Genomic DNA, 25,406 nt, shown 5'->3' with positions numbered 1-25,406 from the left:
CCTCAAAGTGAAGACCATAACAAGAGACAAGAAAGGCCACTTCATAATTCTACAAGGATCTATACAACAAGAAGATATAACTGTGGTAAACATTTATGCACCCAAATACATAAAAAAAACTTCTGGTCGATATCAGAGGAGACATTGACAGCAACACAATCATAATAGGAGACTTTAATACCCCATTAACATCACTGGATAAATCCTCTAGAAAAAAAAAATAGCAAAGCAATATCAATCCTAAATGACTCACTAGATCAGATGGAATTAATTGACATCTTTAGAACATTCCACCCCAAAATTACAGAATATATATTCTTCTCAAGTTCACATGGGACATTTTCAAAGATAGACCACATATTGGGACACAGGCAAAGTCTTTCCAAATTCAAGAGGATTGAAATCATATCAAGCATCTCCTCAGATCACAATGGCATAAAATTAGAAATCAACTACAGTAAAAAACAATCACAAAAATTCAAACACTTGGAGGCTGAATAACATACTATTAAACAATGATTGGGTTACCAAAGAGATCAAAGAAGAAATTAAAAACATCCTGGAAAAGAATGAAAGTGAAAATACAACAATCCAAAATCTATGGGACACAGTGAAAGCAGTCATGAGAGGGAAGTTTATAGCTCTACAGGCCTACTTCAAAAAAACAAGAAAAAAAATTGTAATAAATCATCTAACTCTACAACTCGAAGAACGAGAAAAAGAGCAACAAAAAAGCCCAGAGTGAGCAGAAGGAAGGAGATAATAAAGATCAGAACAGAAATAAATGACATAGAGACAAAAAAAAAATACAAAAGATCAATGAAACAAAGACCTGGTTCTCTGAAAGGATAAACAAGATTGATGAAACTCTAGATAGGTTCACCAAGAAGCAACGAGAGAGGACCTAAATAATCAAAATCAGAGACGAAAGAGGCAAAATAACAACAGACCCCACAGAAATACCAAAAGATTATTAAAAAATACTATGAACAACTCTATTCCAACAACCTAGACAACCTAGAGTAAATGGACATATTCCTAGTAAAATACAACCTTCCAAAACTCAGTCAGGAAGAAGCTAAAATTCTCAATAGGCCAATAACTATGGAAGAAATTGAAGCAGTCATCAAAAAGCTTCCAGCAAACGAAAGTCCAGAGCCAGACGGCTTCACAGTGGAGTTTCCCCAAACATTCAAAGAAGAACTAAAACCTATCCTCCTCAGACTATTCCAAAAAAATTCAAGAGGAAGGAATACTTCCAAGCTCATTGTATGAAGCCAGCATTATCCTAATACCAAAACCAGATAAAGACAACACAATGAAAGAGAATTACAGGCCAATATCCCTCATGAACATAAATGCCAAAATCCTCAACAAAATTCTAGCAAATTGGAACCAGCAGTACATCAGAAAGATCATGCACCATGACCAAGTAGGATTTATCCTGGGGATGCAAGGATGGTACAATATCAGCAAATCAATAAACGTGATACATCACATAAACAAAGTGAGAGATAAAAATCACATAGTCATATCAATTGATGCAGAAAAAGAATTTAAGAAAATCCAACACCCTTTCTTGATAAAAACGCTAAGCAAACTGGGAATACAGGGATCATACCTCAACATATAAAAGCTTTATACCACAAACCTACAGCCAACATCATACTCAATGGGCAAAAACTAAAACCATTTCCCATAAGAATAGGAATGAGACAGGGATTCCCATTTTAACCACTCATGTTTGACATAGTACTAGAAGTGCTGGCCATAGCAATTAGATAAGAAGAAGAAATAAAAGGTATCCAAATTGGAAAAGAAGATGTAAAACTGTCATTATTCACAAATGACATGAAACTGTACTTTGAAAAACTGAAAGACTCCATAAAAAATATTAGACTTAATAAATAAATTCGGCAATGTAGTACTATACAAAATTAACAGCAAGAAATCTATGGCATTTTTATACACCAATAGTGAACTTACAGAAAGAGAGATTAAAAAAAACAACAATAATCCCATTTACCATGGCACCAAAAAAATTAGGATACCTAGGAATAAACTTTACTAAGGAGGTAAAAATACCTGTACTCAGAAAACTACAGGACACTGAAAAAAGAGATAGAGGAAGACATAAAGAGATGAAAGAACATACCATGTTCATGGATTGGTAGAATCAACATCATTAAAATGTCCATACTACCCAAAACTATCTATAAGTTCAATGCACTCCCCATTAAAATACCAATAGAATATTTCACAGACCTAGAACGAACTCTCCAAAAATTCATCTCGAATAAAAAAAGACCCTGAAAAGCTGCAGCGATCCTGAGAAAGAAGAACAAAGTAGGAGGGATCTCATTACCAGATATCAAGCTGTATTACAAAGCCACTATTCTCAAAATTGCCTGGTACTGGCACAAGAACAGACATATAGATCAATGGAATAGAATAGAGAACCCAGAAATTGACCAAAACCACTATGCTCAATTAATGTTTGAGAAAGGAAGCAAGAATATACAATGGAGTCAAGACAGTCTCTTCAATAAATGGTGTTTGGAAAATTGGACAGATACATGCAAAAAAAATATGAAACTAGACCACAAACTTACACCATACATAAAAATAAACTCAAAATGGATAAAGGACTTAAACATAAGATGGGAAACTATAAAAATATTAGAGGAATCCACAGGAAGCAAAATCTGAGACATATGCCGAAGGAATATCTTCACCGATACAGCTCCTAGGACAATGAAAACTAAAGAGAAAATAAACAAATGGGACTACATCAAAATAAAAAGCTTCTGTACAGCAAAAGAAACCATCAACAAGACAACAGGAATACCTACTGCATGGCAGAACATATTTGGTAATGTTATCACTGATAAGGGTTTAATCTCCAACATTTACAGGGAACTCATACAACTTAACTTAAGGAAGATAAACAACCCAATCAAAAAATGGGCAACAGACCTAAATAGATACTTTTCAAATGAGGACATAAGGAAGGCCAAGAGAGATATGAATACATGCACAAAGTCACCAATCATTTGAGAGATGCAAATCAAAACAACGAGGTACCATCTCACACCTTTCAGAATGGCTGTTATCAACAAATTACAAGTGCTGGCAAAAATGCGGAGAAAAAGAAACCCTTTTGCACTGCTGGTGGGTATGCAGACTGGTGTAGCCACTGTGGAGAACAGTATGGAGTTTCCTCAAAACACTAAAAATGGAACTCCCATTTGACCCAACAATCCCACTCCTAGGAATATATCCCAGGAAACTAGAAACACCAATCAGAAAGTCTATATGCACCCCTATGTTCATAGAAGCACAATTCACCATAGCCAGGATCTGGAAACAGCCTAAGTGCCCATCAGCAGATGAGTGGATTAAAAAACTGTGGTACATCTACACAATGGAATACTACACTGCGGTTAAAAAGAAGGAATTCTTACCATTTGCAACAGCATAGATGGACCTGGAGAGCATTATGCTAAGCAAAATAAGCCCGTCAGAGAAAGATAAATATCACATGATCTCACTTATTTGTGGAATATAATGAACAACATAAACTGATGGACAAAAAACAGATCCAGAGACAGAGAAGCATCGATCAGACCATCAAACCTCAGAGGGAAGGTAGAGGAGGGTGGGGGTAAGGGAGAGAGATCAACCATGAGACTTGTATGCATGCATATAAGCCTAACCAATGGACACAGACATCAGTGGGGTGAGGCATGAGTGGGGGTGGAGGGACAATGAGGGGATAAGGACACATATGTAATACCTTAATCAATAAAGAAAAAAATTAAAATAAAATAAAATATAACCCTGAAGTGATTAAAAAAAATGCCAAGGGAAAAAGACAAAGATAGAATCTTATAATCAGCAATTGAAAAACAGTGACTCACCTACAAGGGATTGCCCATACAACTGTCAGCTGATTTCTCAACAGAAACTATGCAGGTCAGAAGGGATTGGCAGGAAATATCCAAAGTGATGAAAAGCAAGAACCTACAACCAAGATTACTCTACCCAGCAAAGCTATCCTTTAGAATTGAAGGTCAGATAAAGAGTTTCACAGACAAGAAAAAGCTAAACGAGTTCATCAGTACCAAATCAGTATTATATGAAATGCTGAAGGGTATTCTAGAAGAAGAAAGAGGTAAAGATAAAAAATATGAACAACTAAGTGACAACAAATACATATTTATCAAGTGAATCTAAGAGTCAGGTGAATAAAAAAATCTGATGAACAGAATAAGCTGGTGAATGGAATAGAATCAGGTTAATGGAAATGGAACAGACTGACAATTCTCAGAGGGAAGGGGATGTGGGGGGGTTGTGGGAAAATATTAGACAAAGATCTTATATGCATGTATGGATTACCTATGGACACAGACAATAGGGTGTCAAGGGCCTGGGGTTGGTGGGGACCAGGTGGAGGAGAGCTATTGGGGGGGAAGAGGGACATCTGTAATAATCTCAAATATAAAATTAATTTAAAAAATCAATAGAAAAATATCTTTTGGTGATGATGAACAAAAAAATAAAATAAAAATAAGGTGACACTCTGCCCTTAAGCTCCAAAAGATAGTTTACTGGGTAGCAAGCCAACCACTTACTATTTTTGCAGAAAGGTTTTGTTTTTATTTTTAAGGCAAATAAGTATCATGCCATATTGTCAAATATGCCTCATATTTGGTACTTGTTGAATGTATACTCTGTGGCACGGCACTATGCTGCCTCCTTTACCTATGGCATCTCACTTAATCCTCAATGCATATTTGTGACGTGGGCATTATTAACACTGTTGGAGAGAGCAGAAACAAAACTATAGCTCAGAAAATTTAGGTGAATTGCTTAATGTCACATAGCCAGTAAGAGTTTATCTGACTTCAAAGTCATAATCAATAGATTGTCGACTGTTCAGAAAAATCTAGACTAATAAAAGTGAAAGATGTAAATTGACCATACCTACATGACACCCACCAGCCAGTCAGGAGTGAGTATGCAAATTAACCCAACAAAATATGGTGGGTTAATTTGCATACACAGGTGCTGAGTGGGGGGGTGGGGGAGCAGGACGCTTGCGTCTTTGCCATGGCATTCCATACTGCCCCAGCCGCTCTGGGCCTCAGGGCAGTGTCGAAAGGTGGAAAGGCGGCTCCGGGCAGAGTGAAGGCGGTGCCGGCAGCCAGGGGAAGGAAGGCCCATTCTTGCATGAATCTTCATGAATCGGGCCTCTAGTCTAATAAATAAAATCAAAATTGTTGAGTGACAATAGAAAGATTTAGAAATTCCAACAACATTCTGTTGACTGCTACTCCTTCAGTAACAAATAGCTGACTCCTGATGAGGTATCTAAAAGCTCAGTCCTGCCCAGATTGAGAGTGGAAGATTCTCTCTTTGCCTCAAGAGCTATAACAGGGCTTGGCTCCAAATTCAGTTGACTCTAGGCCAGAACAATGTGCTTCAGATTCATCTGAGCTCTCTCCAGCATCAAACAGCCACATCCCAAAATAGAGGTTATAACTACAAGATAAATAATTGAACCAATTTGAAGGAGATGAATATTGGTTATTTTCTTGAGTTTCCTCTCAGTAATATGCTCAACTATGCCCACTCTGACTTTTCTGTGAGTTCACACTCTGTTTTCAGGTGTATGTTTGGTGGGTGACAGAGATGACCAGTGGGAAGTAGGAGTGAAGCCTCTTCTCCCCTTTATGCCCACCAAAATACACTAATGTGTTTCTGAGTCCAAAGGGGTGATTAAGTACTACTACATGGTTACTACTCTTTTTTTTTTTGTCCCAAAGAAGCTGAAGACTTTAAAATGAGTAGTGGATTATTCTTCCTACTGCCTTGTAAGTAGTGGTGATGGTGGCTGTAATAATATCCCCATCTCCCTTTCCTAAGAATTAAGTCCAAAATAGGGTGAGGATTTTGGGTCTTAGCTCAGTTACTCTCAAGTACTGGGGAAGGTGGGGGCTAGGGTAGGGTATTAAATTTGTAACCTGGATGAGGAGGCAAGAAAAATTATAGTAAACAGCTCAAGAAACAAAGGAAAGAGGGAATTTTCTGTCAAATTTAGGAAAGCCCACTCCAATATCTGCTGGAAGCTAATTCCAGCATGTCATAATAAATTCAAGAAGTCCTCAAAAGGTTGAAGGGCTTCTATATTCAGCAGGGCTGAATCATATTGTTGCCTGCTGGAATGGCCGAAAGCATTTCCCCAAACCTGAAAAAGATGCATATATTATTGCCTGTTGCCAGACAGCTGAGAGCATTTCAATCTACATGTTATTACCTGTTGCTGGCCAAACAGCTAAACAGCCTAGGGCAGTTCCTCCAACCAGACAATGCCTACTATATACCAAACCTTGCCTTTGATATGTATATCTGCTTTGCCTTAGGGCAATTTGTGTTAATAAAAATCTAGGGGTCCAGAGATTCAGAGAACTTGGTTGCTATAGCTAAGTCTTCTCTGGCTCCCCAAAATGCCTTCCAAATTTATACTTCATATCTAGTCTCTTAATTAATTTACACACAGCCCCTTATGCAGATTCCTGAACCCTTCTAGATGCTGAGAAACACCCCAGTAAATATCCTCTCCCTTAATCAAATGAGCAATTTAAAAAATGAGTCAACAGTAAAAATGATGGAATATCAGTTCAGCCCTATGCCCAGATCACTCAGTGTAAGATCCCAGGGAGATGCCAGTTGAATAGTGGTTGACCCTCATTTCTAGATATTTCTAAAGACAATATGTGGGTCCATTGGGTCCATTAATCACCAAGTATCAGATAAACTCAGGCAGTGCAAACATATAGAAAATGGTTCTAATTACCCCAAAAATGAACTTAATAGAAATGAAAACATTTGAATAGCACTTCAATGTCTATCAGTTTATTTTATAACAATAACTCTAAGATATACAGAGTAGTGACTCTAATTTGGATGTTACTAATGGAAAACTGAGGCCCAAAGAGACCTAACTTGCCTGTTATTTCCAGGGAGGTGATGGTAGGGCTCAGACTAGGACCCATATCTCCTGACTTCTGTGAAGATAACTGCTATAATCTCTTCGCTGAATGTATCTATGCTATTACCAGCCTTAGCTGACATTTCTGGGCTTTATTACCTGTACTTGAACCTATGTTACCTGCTTTCTGCTCCTTGTAATCTTTCTGGCATTCCATTGGTCCACCTGAATTACAATACCTACCAATCCCAAGCTCATCTACAGGGGCTTCTGATTCTATTTTTCCCTTTCTTGTTGTCACTTATAATCTCACTGTCCTTTTCATCCCCATGCAATAATCAGAGATTGCTTTCAAGGAGGTGGTGGAATGCAGCAGTTAAGCATATATGCTGTGGAATCTGACTACCAGGGTTTAACTCCTGGCCCTTCTACTGATTCCTCATATGACCTCAGGCAAGTCACATAACCCTTCTTAGTCTCAGTCTACTCATCTGTAAAATAAAAGGAATAACAATACTTACTTTATAGGGTTTTTGTATCACATGATTTAAGCCAAAGCCCTTATCACAGTAATGTACATAATAGAATAAAAGATTTGACTCTTGAGCCAGGGAAAACTAGGTATCAAGGCCTACTTATACCACTTATGACTGTGAGCAAGATGTTTAACCTCTCTGTGCATCAGTTTACTCAGCAATAAAATCCTATCTAATAAAGAGGGAATATGCTAATTTACTGCCCCACCCTAAAAATGGTGGCACCCACAGCCAATAAAGAGGGAATATGCTAATTGACTGCCACTCCCTCAAAGATGGCAGTGCCCAGTCCCTTCAGTCCCCCAGCCACCCAGGGCCAGCCTGAGGTGCAGGAAAACCTCATATGGCAGCTTCCCAGCCACCCAGGGCTGCCAGAGGCTCAGGTAACCAGGGCAGGCCGAGGCTTGTGCTGCTGGCAGTGGCAGCAGCAGAGGTGTGATGGGGCGTCACCTTCCCCTGATGGCCAGGTCGCCTCCGTCCCTGAGGGCTCCTGGACTATGAGAGGGGGCAGGCCGGGCTGAGGGACCCCCCTCCAGTGCATGAATTTTCATGCACTGGGCCTCTAATGGGGATAATAAGTCCTTATCTGCATAGGGTTATTGGGAGTTTTTAAGAGAAAATATGTCTAAAGTATTTGGCACATATTCAGTTATCAATAAATTGTAATGATTACAACTATTTATACTTTTACCCTCAGAGCTTGACATGATGCATGACACATCATAGATGCTCAGTAAATATTTACTAAATGGGACTGAATGGCTTAGCACTTGCAATAGGAAGGACAAAGTAAGCTAAATATCATCCCTTCAGAGACTGAATAGGAGTGGACAAGATAATCAGTAAGCTGAATGAGGATTAATGATGTTGAATGCTTGTGGAAGTACTTATTTCCCCTAGAGGGACATGTTTTTTGGCATAAATATAAAGCTTCACTCATTTCATAGAGAGGGTTTGGGCGTCTAGCATTTTGTCTTTATTATGAAGTCAGTGATGGAAGACTCTGGGTGTGGTTTCTTGGTTTTAGTAAATTGATTTGAATTTTTTTTCTGAGATAATTCCCAACTAATCAGATCTTGTTGAGATAAAATTAGAATTACACGGAGAGAAAACACATCCCTCACAGACTTCAGTGTGTTACAATGAAAATGGTTCTTTGAATTTGTGGGTAAAGGAAGAAGTTAAACCAAAGCCATTCATGATCCTGGGTCCCTGCCCTCACCAGCTACCACTCTCCTCAACTAAAGGTCTTCTAAGAAATGGGGTCAGCACTGACTTCCCTCAGTGTTATTCAAATCCTTAGTTCTGATTCAGTGAGATCCCCAGGATCCCTGCATCCACAGGTAGAAAGAGTGAGCATTGAAAAAGTCTTTTGAAATACAGCTCTGCAACCTCCCAGTCCCTGGGCTGTCAGAAAGTACATACAAGTATGTCCAAGTATTGTCACACCATTATGTATTGTTGCTCTGTGCAGACTAACAACTTGCAGCTTGGCAATTCAGAAAGTTTGTCTCCCAAGCCACAACACTCCCAATATTTTCCCTCTTCTCCCACCCTATTATTCAAGTGCTCAGGTAACCCTGCCCAGTTTTTAAACCCAATCATCCCCTCCTGGTCACAATTTCAAACCTCACTTTTCTGAATCTCACTCTGCATTTCTGGATGACTGACTAAACTGATAAACTCATTTCTTCATAGGTGTCAACAGCAGATAATGGCCCCACCAATAACTATCACACTTTGAACATCAGCCTTCAATAATGCCTTAAAGAAGATCATTCCAGAAAGATTTTAGACACCAGAGAGTTCTGTAGATTGCATATTCTCCAGCACACCAGCCTTAAAATCATCCTGGAGGATCCAGGCCTAAGCTTGGAACTCCAGACACATCAGACTCTCTCCTGCCTGTAGGCCAAAGGCTGAGTTCATGGGTTGGTATTAGCTATTTGTTTGACGGCCACTTCATTGCTTCATCAGCCCACAGAGACTGGCTGCCACTCAAAAGGCTGCAGTGCCTGGGAAGTGAGTTTTGATACACTGGTACTATAGGACATGAGCCCCATCTCCATCCTGACTTTATCACTTCTGCTTATTCACATCCTTGACAGCCACAAAAATGAGGCAGGAGGGGTGAATGGATATCAGGCAAGTCTTCCATTTACAACTTATCTGGGTAAAGGACAACTAAGGACATAGTTCTTGCATGGGTTAGCAGCCCTGACCAAAGCCAGGGAGAGGCTGAGAGTCACCAAAGACAAGCTCAAATGCTGCCCTTCATATCAGGTGAGTGGAGAAATGGTATCCAAGTTTGATAAAGGAAAGGCTATGCCTTTCATATCAAATAAGTTAGGATGCGAAGCCATGAGTGTCATTTGTTAGTGTAGGGCAAACACAGGAAAAATAATAGCCATCATTTATTGGGCATTTAATATGTGCCTGGCACTTCCCATAAATTACTACTAATCTTTACAGTGATTCTGCAGGGTTGTTCTTATCCCCATTGTATAGTCATGGAGACTGAGGCTTAAAGAGGTGATTTCCTCTCTATACAGCTGATCAGTATTAGAGCTATGGTTTGGGTTTTTGTATGTCTAGATCCAAAACCCATACTCTTTTCACTGTGCCCCACTGCTTTCCTGCACCACGCTACCCTATTTTAAGAAGGGTGGATCTGCTTAAAGGGCACACTTCTAATAGTTGTGTCTCTCCATAACCCATCCCAAAGTGATGTGAAAGTACACGTCTATTGTGAGTGAAAAAATGATACAGGGGAGGCTTTAAGGAAGAAATTGCTGCTTACCTGGTCCTTGAAAATATGAACATAATTTTCACAGATAAAGCTAAAGGGAAATGATATTCCTGAAACTGGCTATAATGTGCATAAGTGCATGAAAAATGCAGGGGTTAAAAGCATGGACTTTGGAATGAGAAAAGCTAAGTTCAAATCCCTGCTCTGTCACCTACTAGCTGCATTCAATGTCACTATTTTACTGCCAACTTTATACTCACACTCTCTCACATTCACCCTTCCAGTGTGTAGATGTCAGCTTGTCCTTGCTTGCAAGAACCAACTGTGCACATGTCTTCCCAACTCTGAGTTCAGAGATTTCACATATGTAGTTGGAAATAAATCATGGTGGGAATATTTACACCTGGAAATAGGCAAATACTACAGATTAGAATTCTTTTCTTTCTTTTAGAGAGATGGGTGTCAGACATTTGTCAGCACACCATTGTACAAACTCTCTAGGGATGGAACCAGGACATCTACTTTTTGCCCCCCTCCCCAAAAGCTCCACGTTAATTATGCAGCCTTGCAATTCACAAATCTTCCTGGGGCAGTGGATTTCAAACAGGTATGCACCAGAATCATTGAAGGGGAGGTTGCTAATATGTGTGCTAATATGTGCTATTAGTCAGGAGCGGAGCCCAGGAATCTTTATAGTTACAAGATTCACCCCCCCATCCCCAACCAAGATTCTTTTGGAGTTGATCTAGAGCATTTTGTCTCACCTCAAGTATACAGACACTGTAGGTAATGGAAGCAGAGCAAAATGCAAGGCTCTCTGACTGTGCCAATCACAGCCATCTGAGAAATAAACAGAATCACTCGAATTTCTTACCACGTTTTCATGGGGAAAGCAATTGATTAAGCAGTTGGAGAGAAACCTTTTATCCTAATGAAGGTGGCAAAAAAGAGCACAAGAATAAAATGCACAAAGTAAAAGAGAGCTTACTATTTAGGTAGGGTGATTTCTCCCTGCCACCCTCTCCCTGAATCATGCACTATGTACATGAATAATGTGCCAGAGAAAATTACTGGAAAAACAAGAGTTTAGGAGAGATCAAAGTCTAGTCTTGGAGAAGAGGTAGGCTTGGAAGGTGGAATTGAGAAGAAATTTTAAAAGGCATAGAAGTATAGTAGGTAAACAGATAGGTACTGGAATCAAACTGCTTCAGTTTAAATCTCTGTCCTGCAACTTATTATCGCTGTGACCTCAGGCAAGTTATTTATTAAATCTGTGCTACACATTACTTATACTATAAAATGAGGCTATCTCACCTAATAATAAACAAACATGTAAATTGACCGTACCTCTTTTATGTCCACAGCCAATCAGGAGTGAGTATGCAAATTAACCCAACAAAGATGGTGAGTTAATTTGCATATGCAGGCGTGGAGCAGCTGGGAGGGGCAAGACGCCTGCTATGAGGGGGAGGGGGGCAGTGGAGGGAGCTACAGGAGCGGTGCTCCAGCCGGGAGCAAGGATTTGCAGGCTTCTGGGCAGCCAGGAGCGAAGCCAGGGGAAGAAAGGCCTATTCTTGCAAGAATATCATGCAACAGGCCTCTAGTTATTAATAACTACCTCCTGGGATTGTCATGAAGATTACATAAATTAATATTTGTAAAGCATTTAGAACAGTACCTGGCACATAAGAAACACTATATATGTTTGTTAAATAAATAAATGGCCAGTCCAAAAGGGCTATGGGCCAGAAATTGTTTTCATTGCTAAATTAGACTCTGCCTACTTGCTTAATGAAAATAAAATCGGGGGATGGAGACTACAACATTGATTACCTCCACCAAACTATCACCTACCTGGGAATGGAAACAACTCTGATTGTTTTATGTGACCAATGTGAGAGCTAGCTTGCATTGAAGTGACATATGAATGAGTGGGAAACATAAAACATCCCTGCTGTGAGTGGCTGATATAATTTTCTGAATCTAAAAGGTTTGTAGTTGGAGGGAATAATGGCGGTGGAATAGACAGACGTGTTCCGAGCCTTGTCCCGGAGCAGAAAGAAAGAACACCTGAGAGTCGCACAAGGAGTGTTTGTTGGCAAGTTGGGAGACAGCTGAACTCCAGAAGAAGGTGGGGGACTGCTAGACAGGGTTCCCCTGACTTGGCAGCACCAACTGTGGCCGGGTCCACTCCCGGAGCTGCGGGCTTGGATGCGGAGTCTGCGCCATCTTGAACCGGAAAGTGGAGCTTATTGGAAGTCTAAGAATCCACAACTGCGGCACCCACGGAACAGCTGCGAGCCCCAGAACATTGCTCCCCAATTGGCGCAAACACACAGGTTGAGAGGAGCTCTACACTCCACCACGGAAAGGTCAGATTTCGCCTGGGATAAGGTGAGGTCTCTGGTCCCGGCAGGCGAGAGGACCGAGCGTTTTGCGGGAGCTGGAGGACCAGGGAAGTCTGTGCCTAGAAAAATCCATGGCTGTTGGGGCTGGCGTGATCTGTGATTGTGGAAAGGGGTCCTCAGAGCTGCTAAGAGAAGGGCACTCTAAAAAGCAACCCATTTTGATCTGAAGTGCAGGGACACCCTAAGAATTTCAGGCTGCCCAGACTTACGCGCAGCCCCGGAGTTCCCCAGGTGCCTAGGCTTACACGCAGCCCCGGAGTTCACACACTTGGGCTTTTTCCTCTTGAAATTCTTGCTTCTGATTACTAAGCCCAATACATAGGATCACCCAGTTGGGGACACCCTGGGAGACTGCAGGGGAAAGTTGTTTTTCTGGAACCTGGGGATCGGAGCAGGGAGTGACCATTGGAGAGCCAGCTCTGAGGCAGCCCACTTCCACAAACCGGTAGTGAGTGCCACAGGGAAAGAAGGCTCTAACACTGCCTAGAGAGGCCATAGATAGACCCGGAAGTCAATCCAGAAACACTGCCACCCAGGGGCTGAATCACAAATTGACTCTTGTGTAATCAAAAATAAAGGAATACGAGAAATTAAGACACACCGCCTGCTTAAAATCAGGACTGGCTTACAACACTGAAGAGCAGTGGAACACAGGGAACTGCAATACTGTCCAGACTGAGAAACAGGTGTGCCAAACAGAACAACAGAGGAAGTGAATGACCTTCACTACTCCACATTTTATTTTTATTTTTTAATTTATTATTTTTTTATTTTCATTTTTTGCTTATTTTACTCAAGAAACTAACTTTTTTTTATTTTTCATCACTTGATTTTACCTTTTTAATTATTACATTTTTATTTTCAATCTGTATTATTACTACTGCTATTTTATCTTTTTTTTTTTAAGTGTCATTTTATTTTCTCTTCATTTTATTTTGGGAATAGTGTTCTACATTCTATTTTTATCTTTCCTTTAGCATCATTTTACTCTATCTCCACTCTACCTTTATGCCATCACTCTCTTCCTAATCTTCCCCTTTTCGGTGTCCTGTTTATCTTACCCCTTTCCTGCTTTAGATTTTCCCTATTCTTTCTGTTTACCCCTTGCTAAAATTTCACCATACTTATATATCTAATCTACAATCCCATGCTCCAAGTCTATACACACCTCTCTCTTCGCTGTCTTAACTATCCAAAAAATTGTTTTTCTCTCTGTCCTTTGGTTGTTGTTCGCTTGAATGTAGATTATATCAAATTTTTATGCTTTTTAGTGAGATTGTTTTGCTTATTCTTCTTTTGTTTATTTTTTGTTTGTTTTGTGTTTCAGCTTTCCCTTGCCTCACTCAATATTAGTTGGTGTTGTAGTTTGTATTAATCCCCAGGCACTTGTTGCTGGCATTTGCTGGGATTAGTGATTGTTCTATTGGATTATTATCCCCAATATATATAGTCTGTTCCCCTTTCTCTTTTAGTCTCTTTCTTGTCTCTCTTACTTTTTTTTTCTTTCCCTTTTCCCAATTTCATTTTGACACTCCTGTTTTTTTCTTTCTTCTTTCTTTCTTTTTCCTCTTCTACTTTCTCTCCTATCACCTAATTTGCCTTTCTCTGGTGGTCACCATTATTGGAGGTTATTAATATCATGAATACATTTCTGTTCAGTGCCTTGTGAGTTGTACCTGGTAGTGCTGTATTTTGTGCCTTTAAATCAACGCAGGAGAGAGAAAACTACATAACCAGACACCCAGAGAAGAGAGACCATGGGGAGACAAAGAAACAGCCCACATATGAAAGAAAAGCAGGCATCACCAGAGAAAGAAGTAAACGAAATGGAGGCAAGCAACCTTCCAGAGAAAGAATTCAGAGAAATGGTCATAAGGTGGCTGAAAAGAATGGAAGACAAATTCGACAATATGAGCAAGAAACAAGAGGAAATGAAGAAGAACCAAGAAGAAATGAAAAATGACATCGCTGCTATAAAGAACTCAATAGAAAGCATCAAGAATAGACTAGAAGAAGCAGAGGACTGCATCAGTGAGCTAGAAGACAAGATGGGAAAAAATACCCAAGTAGAGCAACGTCTAGAAAAAAAAAATTAAAAGGCAGGAGGAGAGACTAAGGGAACTTTGGGACAACACAAAACAAAACAACATCCACATAATAGGGGTTCCAGAAGGAAAGGAAGCTGAGCAAGAAATAGAAAACCTATTTGAAGAAATAATGACAGAAAATTTCCCTAATATGCGGAAGAAAAAACCCACACAAATCCAAGAAGCTCACAGAGTCCCAAGCAAAATGAACCCCAAAAGACCGATGCCAAGGCACATTATAATTAAAGTGGCAAACACCAATGACAAAGTAAGAATCTTAAAAGCGGCAAGAGAGAGACAGAAAGTTACATACAAAGGAACCCCCATCAGACTAGCAACTGATTTCTCAACAGAAACTCATCAGGCAAGAAGGGAATGGAATGAAATATACAAAGTCATGCAAAGGAAGGGTCTGAATCCAAGAATACTGTACCCAGCAAGGCTGTCAATCAAAATTGAAGGTGAAATCAGGAGCTTCACAGAAAAAAAAGGACTAAGGGAATTTATTACCACCAAACCAGCAATGCAAGAAATGCTAAAGGGTCTGCTGTAAAAAAAAAAAATCAAAACAAATAGGAAGTGAAGAAGTAACACAGGGGTAAAGAATAGGAATGGCGACAAATAAGTACCTATCAATAATAACTTTAAATGTAAATGGATTAAATACCCCAATCAAAAGACATAGGGTAACAGATTGGATAAGAAAACACGACCCATATATCTGCTGTCTACAAGACACCCACCTCAGAAAAAAAGACGCACACAGACTGAGGGTGAATGGATGGAAAATGGTTTTCCAGGCAAATGGAACTGAAAACAAAGCTGTGGTAGCAATACTTATATCTGACAAATTAGATCTCAAAGTGAAGGATATAAAAAGAGATAAGGAAGGCCACTTCATAATACTAAAGGGAGCAATCCAACAAGAAGAAATAACTCTGGTAAACATATATGCACCCAATACAGGAGCACCGAAATACATAAAAAAACTCCTAGAGGATGTCAAGGGAGAGATTGACAGCAAAATAATCATAGTAGGAGACTTTAATACCCCACTATCACCATTGGACAAATCCTCTAAACAAAAAATCAGCAAAGAAACATTAATCCTAAATGACTCACTAGACCAGATGGAATTAATTGACATCTTCAGAACATTTCACCCCAAAGCCACAGAATATACATTCTTCTCAAGTGCACATGGGTCATTTTCAAAGATAGACCATATGTTGGGACATAAGCAAAGTATCTTCAAATTCAAGAAGATAGAAATCATATAAATCATCTTCTCAGACCACAGTGGCATAAAACTGGAAATCAACTACAATAAAAACAACCCAAAGTAATCAAACACATGGAGACTAAACAGCATGCTATTAAACCATGACTGGGTTACTAGAGAGATCAAGGAAGAAATGAAAAACATCATGGCAACAAATGATAATGAAAACACGACAATCCAAAATCTGTGGGACACAGCGAAACCAGTCTTGAGAGGGAAGTTCATAGCTCTACAAGCCTACTGCAAAAAACAAGAAACAATGTTAATAAATTACCTAACCCAACAACTCAAAGAGTTAGAAAAAGAGCAATAAGAAAAGCCCAGTGTAAGCAGAAGGAAGGAAATAATAAAGATCAGAGCGGAGATAATGACCTAGAGACCAAAGAAACAATACAAAAGATCAACAAAATCAAGAGCTAGTTCTTTGAAAGGATAAACAAGATTGATGAACCTCTAGCCTGGCTCACCAAGAAGCAAAGAGAGAGGACCTAAATAAACAAAATCAGAAATGAAAGAGGTGAAATAATAACAGATCCCGCCGAAATACAAAGGATTGTTAAAAAATACTACGAACAACTCTATTCCAACAAACTGGACAACCTGGAGGAAATGGACATATTCCTAGAAAAATACAACCTTCCAAAACTCAATCAGGAAGAATCTAAACGGCTCAACATGCCAGTAACTATGGAAGAAATTGAAGCAGTGATCAAAGAGCTTCCGGCAAACAAAAGCCCGGGGCCAGATGGCTTCACAGGAGAGTTTTACCAAACATTCAAGAAAGAAATAAAACCTATCCTCCTCAGACAATTCCAAAAAATTCAAGAGGAAGGAACACTTCCAAGCTCCTTCTATGAAGCCAGCATCACCCTAATACCAAAACCAGATAAAGATAACACAATGAAGGAGAATTACAGGCTAATATCCCTCATGAATGTAGATGCCAAAATCCTCAACAAAATTCTAGAAAATCGGATCAAGCAGTATATCAGAAAGTTCATACACCATGACCAAGTAGGGTTTATCCTAGGAATGCAAGGATGGTACAATATCCGCAAATCAATAAATGTGATACATCACATAAATAAATGAGAGATAAAAATCACATAGTCATATCAATTGATGCAGAAAAAGCATTTGACAAAATCCAACACCCTTTCTTGATAAAAACTCTCAACAAGGTGGGAATAGAAGGATCATACCTCAACATAATAAAAGCTATATATGATAAACCCACAGCTAACATCATACTCAATGGGCAAAACTAAAGCCATTTCCCCTAAGCACAGGAACAAGACAGGGATGCCCACTCTCACCACTCCTGTTTGACATAGTACTGGAAGTATTAGCCATTGCCATCAGAGAAGAAGAAGAAATAAAAGGCATCCAAATTGGAAAAGAAGAAGTAAAGCTGTCCTTATTTGCAGATGACATGATATTGTACATAAAAAACCTGAAAGACTCCATCAAAAAACTAACAGACTTAATAAATGAATTTGGCAATGTAGCAGGATACAAAATTAACGCCAAGAAATCTATGGCATTTCTATACACCAAAAGTGAATTTACAGAAAGAGAGACTAAAAAAGCAATCCCATTTTCCATCGCACAAAAAAAATTAAGATACTTAGGAATAAACCTAACCAAGGAGGTAAAAGACCTATTCGCGGAAAACTACAGGACACTGAAAAAAGAGATAGAGGAACATGTAAACAGATGGAAGAACATACCATGTTCATGGATTGGTAGAATCAACATCATTAAAATGTCCAAACTACCCAAAGCAATCTATAGATTCAATGCACGACCCATTAAAATACCAACGGCATATTTCACAGACCTAGAAAGAACTCTACAAAAATTCATCTGGAATAAAAAAAGACCCCGAATAGGCACAGCAATCCTGAGAAAGAAGAATAAAGTAGGAGGGATCTCAATACCAGATTTCAAGCTGTATTACAAAGCCACTGTCCTCAAAACAGCCTGGTACTGGCACAAGAACAGACATATAGATCAATGGAACAGAATAGAGAACCCAGAAATTGACCCAAATCACTATGTTCAATTAATATTTGACAAAGGAGGCACGAACATACAATGGAGTCAAGACAGTCTCTTCAATAAATGGTGTTGGGAAAATTGGACAGATACATGCAAAAAAATGAAACTAGAACACCAACTTACACCATACACAAAAATAAACTCAAAGTGGTTACAGGACTTAAATATAAGATGGGAAACCATAAAAATACTAGAGGAATCCACGGGCAGCAAAATTTCAGACATATGCCAAAAGAACTTTTTCACTGATACTGCCCCTAGGGCAACGGAAGCCAAAGAGAAAATAAACAAATGGGACTACATCAAAATAAAAAGCTTTTGCACAGCAAAAGAAACCATCAACAAAACAACAAGAAACCCCACCGTATGGGAGAACATATTTGTAAATGTTATCAGTGATAAAGGTTTAATCTCCAATATCTACAGGCAGCTTATACAACTTAATAAAAGGAAGATAAATGATCCAATAAAAAAATGGGCAACAGACCTAAATAGAATCTTTTCGAAAGAAGAGAGAAGGAAGGAGGGACACATGAAAACATGCTCAAAGTCACTAATTATCCGAGAGATGCAAATCAAAACAACAATGCGATACCATCTCACACCTGTCAGAATGGCTATCATCAACAAATCAACAAACGACAAGTGTTGGCGAGGATGCGGAGAAAAAGGAACCCTAGTGCACTGCTGGTGGGAATGCAGACTGGTGCAGCCACTGTGAAGAACAGTACGGAGTTTTTTCAAAAAACTGAAAATGGAACTCCCATTTGACCCAGTAATCCCACTCCTAGGAATATATCCTAAGAAACTAGAAACACCAATCCGAAAGGATATATGCACCCCTGTGTTCATAGCAGCACAATTTACAATAGCTAAGATTTGGAAACAGCCTAAGTGCCCGTCAGCAGATGACTGGATCAGAAAACTATGGTACATCTACACAATGGAATACTATGCTGCCATAAAAAAGGAATTACTACCATTTGTAGGCACCTGGATGGAATTAGAGAACATTATGCTAAGTTAAATAAGCCAGTCAATGAAAGAAAAATACCACATGATCTCACTCATTTGGGGAAAATGAAAAACATTATAAACTGATGAACAAAAAGATAGATACAGAGGAAGTAAAGCATCAAACAGACTGTCAAATTACAGTGGTAAGGTTAGGGAGAGGTGGGGGAAATAAGAGATCAACTGAAGGACTTATATGCATGTATATAGGAGTAACCAACGGATGCAAATCATTGGGGAGTGAGGGCATGTATGGGAGTGGGGTGGGGGGGCAATGGTAAGATATGTACACATATAATACCTTAATAAAAAAAAATAAAGTAATATAAAATAATATAAAAAAATAATGAACATCTTAAAGAATCTAAATGTCCATCAACAGGGCAATGGCTAAACTGTGGTTAACATTTAAATTTTTACTTGATTTGCAGAGGATTAGAACATTTTAAAAACACACCTACTGTACCAGAAGCAGTGCAATGAGATGGAAAGACTATTTAGTTAGGAATCCACGGTCTACACCTAGACCTTCAGAAAGTTACATGACTTGGCCCAGCTGAGATTCCCATCAGGTACAAGGAGATGATGCGTAGCAATCGCACAGCACAGTGCCCTCACATACACAGTAACGTTCAAGATAAGATAATATTAGCTAATAAGAGCTGCAGTAGGAACTAGTAGGCACAAGGAACAAGCTATCTCTGATTATTTCCGCATTAACCATTAATTGTTTTATCATTTACATGGAGACACCTGAATAGACTCTTTTCTGATCAAGTAGGAACTTCTAAACATAATTGATTCTTGATGACTATGGATCGTACTGTATCTCAAGGCCTGAGATACCACTGATTCTCACTGTTTAGTTCTGTGACAAAGGAGGAAAGGGAAAACATGATGGCCATTTGTAAAATCACAAGTCCAGGGCAGGCACTCGAACCACCCCGTGAATAGGTTGATCGTGCCTGTTTTACAGAGGAGAGAACTGAGGCTCTGGCAGGGTAAGTCACGTGCCCAGAGTCACACACCTCTTAAAAAGTGAGGCTGGAATTCGAATACAACTATGTCCAACTCCAAAGTCCCCATGTGTGAATTCAGGACAAATCCCTGATGTCAGAATATACTTTTTTCTATTTATTTACCTAAATGTTAATTATAACAAAAATAAGTTTCCTGTCATTTTAATTTCAAAAGTTTGATTGCAAGAGAAAAATAAAATATTACAGAGGTTTAGAAAAAAAAATAAAAATAAATAAATAAAAGGTTTGTAATTTTTTTGTATTATTCATACAAATAGTGCAATTCTCCAAGCTCATTTGATGTTACCCAAACTACAGAGTTGCATTATTTCCCTTTGTGGACCATGTCTCTATTGGCATGATTCTCAGTCAGACTGACTGTCTTTCCCTGATTCCCTAGAAGTCTCTGCCTGCACCTATACTGGCTGTGATAATAGGCACCAATTCTGTGCTCCACAATTTCAGAACATGTGGAGAACCAGTGGGGGAGGGGGCAAGGAGAGTAGATAGCTTATTAACACATATTAAAAACTAATGTCTAAAAGGAAAAAATAAAGGAAATGGAACAGCTTTATCAGGAAAGACCAAAGAATGACTTGTCTGTGGTTTCCAGGAATTATAAGGCATCACTTATAATTCATCACATGAAAAGGAAGATAAAATTGTAAATTTCTATTAAGGAAAAATGAGCACTAAGTTACACTATCAGTAACTTAAATCAGATATAAAGAAGAACTTTCTGAGAGAAAATAGTAATGTACACTATTGTGAATTATAGGGTAGGGCAGAGAGAGGCTGAAAGACCTTACTCAAGCAGAATTTTAAACTTGCGACAGGGTCTGCTGGAATAGTCCCAATGTAGTTCCTACTAGGAGGTAGAAAATGAACTAAATGTCACCTCAAGATCTCTTCTGATGAGATGAATAACATAAACATCAATGGAAATAGCCTGAAGTTATCCACAGACATCCCTAGGGACATAAGGATGCAGAACTGGGGGCTGTAACCTCTCACATAGATTACACAGAGTATGCTGTTTCACAGAGGAGGAACAGGTAGCAAGCACCTTAGCCCATATACAGTTTATCCTTTTGTCTTTAAACTGTCTCATTTAAGATAGTGAGGTCCAAGTTAGATTAAATTACAGCAAGGAAATAAGATTCTTTTAAGTAGATAATATAAAACATGTCTAAGGAAACTCAATAATTGCATTAGCTCTGCCATGCTGTCAGGGAATAATCTATATTGTATTAGGTGGTGGAACGAAGCCAAAAAGCAATTTAAAATGCAAAACAAAACCAATTGTGCTAGCCAATCAGTCATTCGTTAAAAATTAATTTAAAAGAGAGGAGAAACCAAGATGGCGGCATAGGTAAACACCTAAACTGCTGCCTCGCACAACAATTTCAAAACTACAACTAAAAGACAGAACGGACACCATCCAGAACCACAGGAAAGCTGGCTGAGTGAAAATTCTACAACTAGAAGGAAAGAGAAAAGCTCACAGAGAATTGGAGGTACGGCAAAGGGTCTTTGTGCGCGCAGAGAGAAAGGGCGGCTGAGAGCCTGGCTGACTTTCTCTGGCGGAAGGGGGAAGGAAGCCCCCGACCGCACTGAACCCCAGTTCTGACTGCACTGAACCCCAGTTCCGGGCGAGCCCCTAGGGACCCACGCTCTTGTGGGGGGAGTCTGGACTCTCGGGCGGAGACTCGGGAGCCGGGGAAGGCAGAGGACTGAAAGCGCGTGTGCGCCAGTGCGCACAAAGGCTGCGGAGGTTGCCATAGGCTTTCCCTAGTGGAAGGGAGTCGGAGGTTCCTGACTGCACTGGGCCCCAGTTCTGACTGCAGTGAACCCCAGTTCCGGGCGAGCCCCTGGGGACCCATGCTCTTGTGGGGGGAGTCTGGACTCTTGGGCGGAGACTTGGGAGCCGGGGAAGGCGGAGGACTGAAAGCGCGCGTGCGCCAGTGCGCACAAAGGCTGCGGAGGTTGCCACAGGCTTTCCCTAGTGGAAGGGAGTCAGAGGCTCCTGAATGCACTGAGCCCCAGTTCTGACTGCAGTGACCCCCAGTTCCAGGCGAGCCCCTGGGGACCCATGCTCTTACGGGGGGAGTCTGGACTCTCGGGCGGAGACTCGGGAGCCGGGAAGGCAGAGGTCTGAAGGCACGCACGTGCGCGCAAGGGCAAGGCTGACCAGAAGCCAAGACTGAGACTCCACCCCATCCAAGCTGAGTACAGAGGTTATTGCAATTTGGCAAGTCTAATCCTATAAGGCTGTCTCCAGCACCGAACTTCTCCCAGCATAGACACAGCTGATCCTTACAGCCAACTGGCCTGGAGGTCAATTCTTCCCAGTGATACCAACAACAATAAAGACTTAATTACAACAAGGCTGTACACACAGTCCACAAAGGGGTGCACCAAGAGTGTCCACCTCAGGTTAACTGGGGAGGCAGACCCACTGGGCCATATTGGAAACCTAGCACACAAATCTACCTTACCTACTCAGGGAAGCAGTGAAAATGCGGCGTCAAAGAATCAGATCACAAACGAAAGAAATGGAGGAAAACAAACGACTGGATATAGAATTCAAAACCACGGTTATAAGGCTTTATAAGAATATCCTAGAAAAGGCCGATAAATATAACGAGACCCTCGAAGATATGAAAAAGGACCAACTAGAAATTAAACATACACTGACTGAAATAAAAAATATTATACAGAGACCCAAAAACAGACAAGAGGAACACAAAAATCAAGTCAAAGAATTGAATTACAAAGAAGAAAAAAACACTCAACCGAAAAAGCAAAAAGAAAAGAAAAAAATCCAAAAAGTTAAAGATAGTGTAAGAAGACTCTGGGACAACTTCAAGCGTACCAACATCAGAATTATGGGGGTGCCAGAAGAAGAGAGAGAGCAAGATACTGAAAACCTATTTGAAGAAATAATGACCGAAAACTTCCCCCACCTGGTGAAAGAAATAGACTTACAAGTCCAGGAAGCACACAGAACCCCAAACAAAAGGAATCCAAAGAGGACCACACCAAGACACATCATAATTAAAATGCCAAGAGCAAAAGACAAAGAGAGAATATTAAAAGCAGCAAGAGAAAAACAGTTAGTTACCTACAAGGGAGCACCCATACGACTGTCAGCTGACTTTTCAACAGAAACTATGCAGGCCAGACGGGAGTGGCAAGAAATTTTCAATGTGATGAATAGCAAGAACCTACAACCAAGATTACTCTACCCAGCAAAGCTATCATTCAGAATTGAAGGGCAGATAAAGAGTTTCACAGACAAGAAAAAGCTAAAGGAGTTCATCACCACCAAACCAGTATTATATGAAATGCTGAAAGGTATTCTTAAAGAAGAGGAAGAAGAAAAAAGTAAAGATAAAAATTATGAACAACAAATACATATCTATCAACAAGTGAACCTAAAAATCAAGTGAATTAAAAACCTGAGGGACAGAATAATCTGGTGAATATAATAGAATCAGGGGCATAGAAAGGGAGTGGACTGATAATTCTCAGGGGGAAAGGGGTATGGGGGGTTCATGAAGAGACTGGACAAAAATCATACACCTATGGATGAGGACAGTGGGGGGGAGGTAAGGGCAGAAGGTGGGGTGGGAAATGGGTGGAGGGGAGCTATGGGGGGAAAAAGGAGAAATAATTGTAATAATCTGAATAAAGATTTATTTTTAAAAAAATAAATAAATAAATAAATAAATACTCCAGAAGATGAAAAAAAAAAATCAAGAGGAGCTAAAGATGTAAAGATTTAAAACAGGATAAAGAAATACAGGTTTGACATGAGACTTAAACTATGGTACGAAGAATGTACTTTAAAAGACAGCATAAACCATATTAAAGGACCGGGGAAAATGGTTAAAAAAAATTAATTTAAAAGCTGGAAGATTTTAAATTCATAATTCCAGTTGCCCTTTACCAACAGCGATGAGAACTGAATACAATTAACAAATGGTAGCTTGAATAGGCAGAAAAAAATCCTAGTGATGATAATCTCATCTCCTGACCCTTCTTCCTTATTCCCACACACAGTTCAGGCTGTTTGCAAAATTTCAGCCCAAGGAGCGGTGTTCATTATCCTGTGTATGCTTCAGCCACTGTTGAGAATTGTCAATAATTCTGTTTTCATAATATATCAACATTTGTATGTAATATGTTAAATCTGGACTTAATGAGAGTGAAAACATTATTGAAGATTTCCCTCCCCAGTTGATCTTCCAGGACTTCAGAACATATTTCCTATCCCCAGTTGTAAGAGAAGCCATTTTAATAGGTGGGGTGAAAAGAGAGATGGGAATTTCTGGAGAGATGGTAAAAAGCTTAATGTTTGTTTCCAAGACAACACAGGGAGATTAATAACCTTCATATCAATGTTTTTAAGTCATGACTTCAGACTTTGTGGGTCTAGTGAGCTTACATAAAATCAAGAAAAAAATAAGTCATTGACTCTCAGGTTCATGTTGTTTGGATAAGATTGACTTCGTCCCCTGATTTCATGGAAAAGCAAGTATCTCAGGTCTGAACAACAAGAGTAAACCTTAATATATTAATTGAAATTACTGCTAGGGTTAACACGCTGGTAAGATGTAAGTCTAGAGCTGTCCATGCCCATCTTCCTCAGCATTTGAAAAAAACTTGGCTGAGAACAACACTGACATAGAGAAAACCAGAACTCAGAGATAGAAACGTATCACTCATGATCTGGATGGAACACCTTGATCCAACTATACTTGATACCAAATATATCTCTGGACTGTTTAGTTACATGAGTCAATTTTTCTTCCAAAACAAAAAAAAAACCCTTGAGGGTTTTTTTTTTTGTTACACACAACTGAAATACTCCTGATTAATATACAACCAAACCATTATATCTGTTATTTGGAGAGCAACTTGGAGTCCCTTTGAATCCAATGAATTGAATAATTACTTACTTTACTATTAATAGTGTCACCATTGCCTCAATTGGGCCATGTCTTCAACTTGACTAGAGTTGTTTTAAAAATATATATTATACTATGTGCCCATAAGTAGAAATATTTTTTAATCAGTAATACAATGTAGATTAGAAAAACAATTGGACCTTATTCTTAAAGAAGTCATTATTTTATAGTATTACTTAAAAATTAATTATTTTCTAGGAAAAGGGGGCAGAATCCCTTTGAAGAGAAATATTAGTGTCAAGAGCCAGACTATAAAACTACTATGAGTTTCTAATGAGTAACT

Source organism: Plecotus auritus (assembly GCF_963455305.1).
Source record: "Plecotus auritus genome assembly, chromosome: X".
Classification (NCBI taxonomy): Eukaryota; Metazoa; Chordata; class Mammalia; order Chiroptera; family Vespertilionidae; genus Plecotus; species Plecotus auritus.
Note: the sequence above shows the minus strand (reverse complement) of the source record.